Source organism: Octodon degus, unplaced genomic scaffold (genome assembly GCF_000260255.1).
Source record: "Octodon degus isolate 3935 unplaced genomic scaffold, OctDeg1.0 scaffold00019, whole genome shotgun sequence".
NCBI lineage: Eukaryota > Metazoa > Chordata > Mammalia > Rodentia > Octodontidae > Octodon > Octodon degus.
The window spans coordinates 24,452,318-24,460,812 of NW_004524595.1; positions in this window are offsets into that span (position 1 = coordinate 24,452,318).

The following is an 8,495-nucleotide window of genomic DNA, read 5'->3' on the forward strand; positions in this document are numbered from 1 at the left end:
TTCTTCTTCTTCTTCTTCTTCTTCTTCTTCTTCTTCTTCTTCTTCTTCTTCTTCTTCTTCTTCTTCTTCTTCTTCTTCTTCTTCTTCTTGAACTGGGGATTGAACTCAGCCCCTTGCGCCTGCCAGGGAAGTGCTCATTCCATTGAGCCATCTCCCCAGATCCTACATCAATTTCTTCATGCAGAGGTGGGATAATTAACTCACACAGCTCGTAAGGGACTTTAATGCATTAATGTAAGCAAAGTGCCAGGAAAATGGTAAAGATTAAGGAAGCTGGGAAGAAGTATTCACAGTAGATGTTTCAGTGTGATTGGAGACTGAAGACCATGTAGGCCTCTTTCTGTTTATTTTCTATTACAGCCAGTGTGAAACGTATCAGACTTAAGTTATGAGTCTTTTGCTTAAAATTCTACAATAGATACATGAAGGGTAATGATGAAGATATTCACCGTGGGAAAAAGCTCTTCATATTTGGCTTCTGGAATTCTTTCATCACTTGCATGTCTTAGTGGATCGTATCCGTCAGTCTGTCCACACTGAAATATTTTTGCTAACAGGAATAGGGTATGATGTTGAATGTTATCATGCCTATTTAACATTATTTGTGCATGAAATTTTGCCCTAACTTTGCCTGTAATTTTTCTGTTAACCACCTACTCTCTCTTCAGGATGTGCCCGTTGATATTCCAAGAGATATCATTTCAATCTCATTGTTCCTTTGTATTTAACTATATCACACTAAACAATATTTGTGTGTATTTCATGTTCTTATTGGTTCTGGTAAATTTCTCACTTTTGAAAAGAACAGAGATAGTACAAATTTCATTAGTCCCTGTAACAGGGTTCAATAGAAGTGAGGTATCTATATCCATTTCCATATCCATATCCATGTCTATATCTGTAACTATCATCTATCTATCCAAAGAATTTACAAGGTGGGTTTACAGAGGTGGGCAGAGTTGGGATGGAAGAATGCAAAAGGTTTTTCTGTATGCTTGAAATTTGGATAATCCAGTAAAAAGCTGAAGAGGCCTGGAGCGCAATGCCGTCTTATGCGAGCTGGTCTGGTAAAGCGCAAGAGTGTATTAGAAAGCTCAAGAATCTGCACTCAAATCCTGGTGACAGACATCTAAAGGTGATGGCAAAGACCGCAGGTCCTCAGAAGAAGCCAAAACAAGACCTCCTTCTTTTCTCTTTTGTTTCATCCATGCCACAAACCTATTTGTTGGTGCCACCCACATTCAGAATGGGTCTTTCCTCTTCAATAAGTCCACCATCTACACACATTTAGAACTCGGTTACCAGTTGTAAGAAATGGGATTTTACTTATGTGACAAGTTCAACTGAAGGAGTCCTTGAAGAGCAAACGGGACTTGCATTGAAAGAAGCAAAAATAAACACTGTTGGTGAAATGTGGGAATGAAAGTCAAGTAGGCTGAAGACCAGATTTTAGGATAAATGAATAAAGAGGCTATAACACACACATTTGAGCTTATTTCTTTGTGTGGAATTAATAAATATGTACAGTAGTAACAGCAGGAGAGATAGCATAATTAAGGCCATACTTTATGTGGAGTCAATTTATTAGAGAGAATTGGCAGCAGGATGGAAGGTCTGACAACTATCAAGAATATTTTATGCTCAAATTTAAATTATTTGACCTAAAGCACTAACTCTACATAAGTACTTACCAATATGAAATGTTAATATTTCTTCATAATTTGAAAGAAATTACCCTTGCACTGTTGTCAATCTTTGCTGTTACTATGAGATGCTCAGCCTCTTATTGAAAATATTTTAACTAGATTACATTATACATATAGTACACAATTACAGATAAACGTATGTAGGTTTATTATTTTTATGCAGCAAATATACCAAACTATTCTGAATGGCTTGTCCTGCCTTATCGGTGCAGTAGCTTCTGGAATATTCTGACAGTTACAGATCAGCTGGCTTGATTCACTCAGTCCTACAATATGAACTGCTTGACCTTGATATAGATTCAAATGCTATTTCTATCTACTCTTCAATTTTTCTGACTTATATGTCTCCCTGTAACCTCAGTTTTATCTCTCCTTAGATGATTTCATAAATCCTTCTCTTCTAGTCACCTGTCTAATAGTATCTCAATATACCATCTAATAGAGGATGCCCATTAATAGCAGTAGTAAACTCTAAACTGCAATAAATTATATGACTAGGACTTTTATCTTGGCTTTTCTCCTCATAAAATATGTGTTTTTTCTGTGTCCCTCCTGAATAGGCTTTGTCAAAAATGGACAGCATATAAATATTTGATTTATTACATTCCTATCCACAGCACCAAAATTGAAATGCCATACCTAAAACACCATTTATCATGAGGATAGTAAATGTTCAACCAGTCTACTTGAATTTTTCTTCAAGAACATAGCTAGTAATACAATTTATGGGGTCAAACAAAATAAAAATATGAAACCTAAGTCATTATGGAGTTGGTATTTTCCCTGAATGAGTACACATCTTTAGCGTCTTTATTAAAGGACAGATATGCAAAGCAAAGAAGAACTTCATACTACTTGTCAGCTCCAAACATCATGTTAAATAATACTATCAATTGTCTCACTCCCCCAAACTTAACAGACTTGATCATAAATAATCACACTTGACAGAATGAGGAGCACACCTCGCCCCCTTTGCGAGGTGTCAATTTATGTATAACACACTCCCCAGGCTTCACTTGTGTTTATGAAAGTCTTGCTATGGAGCTTCTGCCTGCATGCTGCATGTTGCAAAGCTGAAGAAAATGTATAGGAGGCTATGGATATTATTATGATACTGTGTTTGGATAAGAAGTAGGGATTCACACATTGAAAAATTGCCACTGGGTAAAGAATCACATCATTATTTCATATTCATTGAGCATTTATTGCATGTTTAGCCTGCTGTGTTCACAAGTGTCAGTTTGGCCTCTGAAGTCTCTACATTTATAATTTCCTTCACTCTGCTAAAAAGTCCTTCTCAGCCTTTTCATAGTTCTCTTGTGCTTGAGCTCATAGCGGCATGGCCAAGGGCAAATACTTCTCCTTGCTTTTCTGATCTGTCCACAGGTTCCAGTGGTGCTACCCTGTGTTATCACCTAGAGTAGTACTTACATGCTGATGACTAACATTTATATCTTAACCTTAGTCTCTTCCCTTTTTCCAAATTCTAGAGTCACACATTCTTTTTTTTTTTTTGAAAGGCCCTATAGCATGTTCAGGGACTCACCTCTATACTAGATTGGACTCAGTGATCCATCTGTTCACAGCCTCCCAAAGAGTTGGGATTATAGGTGCATGCTACCATGCCTAGTCTCAATTGCCATCTCAGCATGCCCCCAGCACTGGGCCGGCACTGCAGGCTTGGAGATAAAACCCCAGGCCCTTGCACCTGCTTGCAGAGGCTTTAATACATTGAGCTATTTGGCTGACCCAGCCACACATTCATTTGTTTGTCTAATGCTTCCATTTGGAGTCTATGAGCCATCCTGAATCAGAATGACAAAAATTATTTACTTCCCTCACACTTCCTTCACACTTAACCTTCTAAGTTAGTTGAGAGCACTTGCATGCTTTTTAGCAATTCAAAAAGATAACAATGTTTGGATTCTTCCTTGACTTTGCTTTTTCTCTACTGGCTCTGTAGCCAGTCTGTTGAGAAGCCCTTTGGCTTTTTTTTCAAATGATAGAGTCAAATGCCCTCTCACCACCAATCACATCAGCACTTTCCACTGTTTTACATTTCTTGCTGCTGTTATACTGGCAAAAGTCAGACTGTGTTCTTTGGCTCAAAACTATACAAAATGTTTTTATTCTACTCAGTACCATAGTTATAGCCTTTTCAATGACCCACAAGGTAGCAAATAATGCAACTCTCTTTTATTTTTCTCACCTCATTACCTTTCAGTTCTCTCATGCTCATCCCTCACAGTTACTGTTCCTCAAACCCTCCAGATATGTGCCTGCTCCAAATATTTATACTAGCTGTTCTTTATCTCTGGTAAAGTCACCAACAAATATCCACATGAATAGTCATTCATTTCTAGTCTTTCCTCAGATTCCTAATCATCATTTAGATGATTCTACTCTAGTAAGAAAATACTGTACATTGCAACATACCTGCCTTTTCTATTTTTATAGCATATATAAATATGTGCAATTTATTTATTTTGTTAATTATTGTTTTTCTCTTTCTGCAATGCACACTGTGAAAAAAGGAAATTCTCTTTGGCATATGGAATTATCTGGGTACCTAAAATAGTACCTGGTACATACCGAATTTCATACCTTGTGAAATGCACATCTTAAAAGTTTTTGTACATATTTATAAATAAAATGGATCTTAGAATTTGTATCAGGTCTAGAGCAACTGAAAAACATTTCTATTTTCTATTTGTGCATAACACAATATAGTATATCTTAACATGAATGATATGTTGGTTTTAATAAATACAATAGGAGGCATTCAGTGAATATTTGTTAAAGGAAAAAAATTTGACTGAAGAAAAAGTTTCATTTTTCTGTGCAGTCTTTACACAATAGTTGCACAGGAAGGTTTCTAAAAGAAATATTCTTTTTTTTTTTCTTCTTGTATTTAGAACAGGAGGTACAGGGTGTACAGGGTCTCACTGCATAGATGAGAAATGTAGTGTTCCTCCTGTTTACAGCTTCTACAGCTTCCCAAGTGCTGGGATCTCAGGCGTGTGCCACCACGCCTAGTCTCAATTGCTGTCTTATTGTGTTGTGGGGTGGGAGTCAGCAGGGCAGGCCAAGGGATTGAACTCCCTACCCCAGCATCTGCCTATGCAGGCGCTTTAATCTGCTGAGCTATTTGGCCTACCCTAAAAGAAATATTCTTAATAGCACAACATGAAAGTTATAATAAGAGTAATACACAGACACAGAAAAGGAACTTGCTCATTTACTGAGTGAAGTGCAGAGAGTAGTGGTCAAAGAAAGAAATAGTTTTGTTAATTCTGGAGAAAATAATAAGTCAGAGAAACAAGAACATAATCTGGAAAGTGATCTGCAATGATAATAGAGAATAATTTACAGCTGATAGTTATTAATTGATAATAGTTTTTACTTAATTTTCTTTTAAAAATATTATACTAGTAAAGCTTTTCCAGAATAGTGCTTTAATTATATGAAATTTTACTTTATGTGGGTTTACTCACATATATTCTTTTGTACTTGTGAGCATTTTAATCCAAAATCTGGGTAATATGATTTCGTTTCTTCTGGTTGTGATTAGAAAATAAATGATAGAACCCTGTGCCCATGTATTCTTCGAAGTGTTCATACTATTTGCAAACAGAGGATATACTGTTTAAGTGAAAGAAGTCCTTGATATCAATATGTATATTTCTATATGTTTCTTGAATTCATAATGACCCTCATGAGATACTTGAAGCACATCTGAAAAATTTAAAGGAAAGTGATATAGCGAACAGGCCATGGGACTGCAGTCACTTGATTACTTAGAGAAGCATAGGTATAGGGGGAAGTAGTGCAAGGAGAACATTAAGTGCTTCTTTCTTATAAAGTTAAACTATGCTTAGAAAAGCATATTTTTCAATTCAAGTGAATTTTATATTAACTCTTTAGCCAGTAGTTCTCCACATTTGTAACAATTTGCTATATTTTTAATTTTGCAGAGCAAAAAACAAAGCAATGGTACAGAATTTCAAAACAAGACAGTGAGAAATTAACAATGGTTAATATATTGCATATAGTTATCTTCAAAAGTTGCCCAGATTATAAGATATAGGTATGCAAAAATTGAATAAACATAAGCATAAGCTATTACTTTCAATAAACTCATAGAAATTAGTTGCATAATTATCTTAGCTAACTTGTGTGTCTTTATACATACGTATATATACATTTTTTTCTCTTCCTTTTTTTTCTCCTTTCTCTGATCCCAGTTTTTCTTTCCTTTTGAGCAGTTTCTTTCCCTTTAACAATATCTATTGTAGGGTTTGTCAAATAGCTCAGCAGATTAAAATGCCTGCTTGGATACACCTGCCAGGGTTCAATACCTTGTGTGCCATGCCAGCCCTGTCCCGGGGGTGCACTGAAATGGCAATTGAGACTAGGCGTGGTGGTACACACTGGTAGCCCCAGCCCTTGGGAGGCTGAACACAGGTAGATCACTACAAGTCTGATTGATATAGAGAGACCCAGTAGACTCTAGACCCTGACCTAAATACAAAAAAATAAAAAAAATCAATTGTACATTTTGGATTTTTTTACTCTTTCAGTTTCTTACCCTATTGAAACAATATGACGCTTACATATGCAGATTTGATTTATTTCTTTATAAATATGGTGTCTAGTTGCATCCATTTATCTATGAATGCCTTAATTTGTCCTTAGTTATAGCTGAGTTATATATGCCTCTTCCTTGGTTGATGGGCATTTGGGTTGCTTCATGAACAAAAGCCAAACTGCATAGGAAGTACTTCAAAGAATCACTAATTGGACTCTTATCTTATTAAAATCTCTTGCACTTCTAAAGAAATCACCAACAGAGTAAATAAAAAACCCACAGAAAGGAATTATTTTAGCCAACTATCTCTCAAAGTACTTCTACCTAGAACATATAAGGAAATGAAAAAAAAATTAGATGTTTACCCCCCAAATTCAAAGGTCCAACCCAAAAATGGGTCTCTGAGAGGAGTACTATAGCCATTTTGTTTCTTATGTTGTGCAAGTATGAGATTTTTTTTATTGATTTTGATCTGTAAAAGACAGGAGAAGAAAATTTTTCTTTGGTAAATTAAATACCTACATTACAACAATCTTTTAAAACCTTTAGTGTTTTGGAACCATAAAATGGGAACACTGGAATTCTGATCCATAAAAATAATATTAGAAATATATTAAAATCTATACAAAGAACTGATTACACATTAACAATGCTTGCATTGGTATGTAATTTATAGTGAAAAATTACAGCTACCACACAGAAATTGGGATTGGAGACACTAGAGTGTATAAGTTGAAGGCATGAACATGGTTTTCTCCCTCTGTTTCCTCTAATAAATTCATACCATAATGTGGGGTAAGATACTGTGTGATTATAAAATATCTTTTCTGAACAAGATGAAACCTTATCAATATTAGTCGTGATGAAATAAAATAATTGGACTATCTAGCTATTTACTCCCATAAAATGTTTTGGAATATTTCCTCTACTTCTACCACAGGCTGTGTGCTAGGTCCACTTCGAGGCCTATCTGCTAGAGATCTTGTAGGGTACTATAGTTTATTTAAGTGGGAGTTATTGAATTTCTGTCATAGTTCAGCATTAGTGCTCTAACATCTACCATGGTATTTGATACATACTAAGGAGGCAATGCATAAACAACTGAGAATTGGAGGTTGAGTAATTGCCAATCACTAAGGTCAGTTTTAATGAGATAAGTGGCTACAGTTTCTAATCTCATTCAGACTATGAAAAAAACTCTTTAGGTTTGCTTTCCATAAAGCAATAAGTGTGATTATTTTAAGATTAAATTGGGTTATATGTCTCCTTTTGAATAAATAAAAATAAAAATCTCCAGTGGCTGAACATTACACTATGAGGTATATATGCAATGTTCTTACCATAAGACTCTCGTGACATGACTCCATACTTCTTCTGTGGTCTAACTTCCTGGGACTCTTTCCACTAGTCACTGAGCTGTGCTGACTCTGTCTTTTCTGTTCTTCTTTAAAAATGTTATGTATTTGATAATTCTTACCCATTCCTCCTGAAAAGCCCTGTTCTCCAGTGCTTATTCTTGCTCTCTGTTGTTAGAATTGTATGTTGAAATGGATCATGATAAAGGAGGGTATTCTCAACTACATTTTGAAATGTATGCTCATGTGACCTCATTTGTTTTTTTTCTTTCTTGCATCACCTCACCTCTTCTCCCTACACCACCTCTTTGCCACACTGAAGGTTGTTTCCCTGCTCTTCCTCTGGACACAGTGAGCTGTGTTTGTATTTTTCCATGGATCTGGTTTCCCTTCAGGTTCACTGCTGCTTCAAAACCAGCTGCCCTTTCAACAGATCTTAATATAGATAGGAAATATATTTCCTCAGTGACTGTTCCATGGATTTTTCTCCTCTATCCTTGATTCTACCAGCTGTGGATCAGAAGGGCACTATAATGACCTAGTTAAGACTTTTATTTGTGTATCTTAAAAAGAAAAGGGATTAAAAATAACAATAAAACAGAGTTTCATAGAAAGTTAATAGGGCAGTTATAATAATTAATGTATTATGTTTTGATATCTTCATAGTAGTTACTCAGGGTGTAAGACATAGGCATGATATCACATCCGAACCCAAACAATATATTTGCATTTATTTTATGCTTAATTTATTCCCGTGCCATAAGTTTTTGTTTCTTCAGTTTCTTCTGGGATATCTTTTTCTTCTGTCTCTCTCTCTCTCTCTCTCTCTCTCTCTCTCTCTCTCTC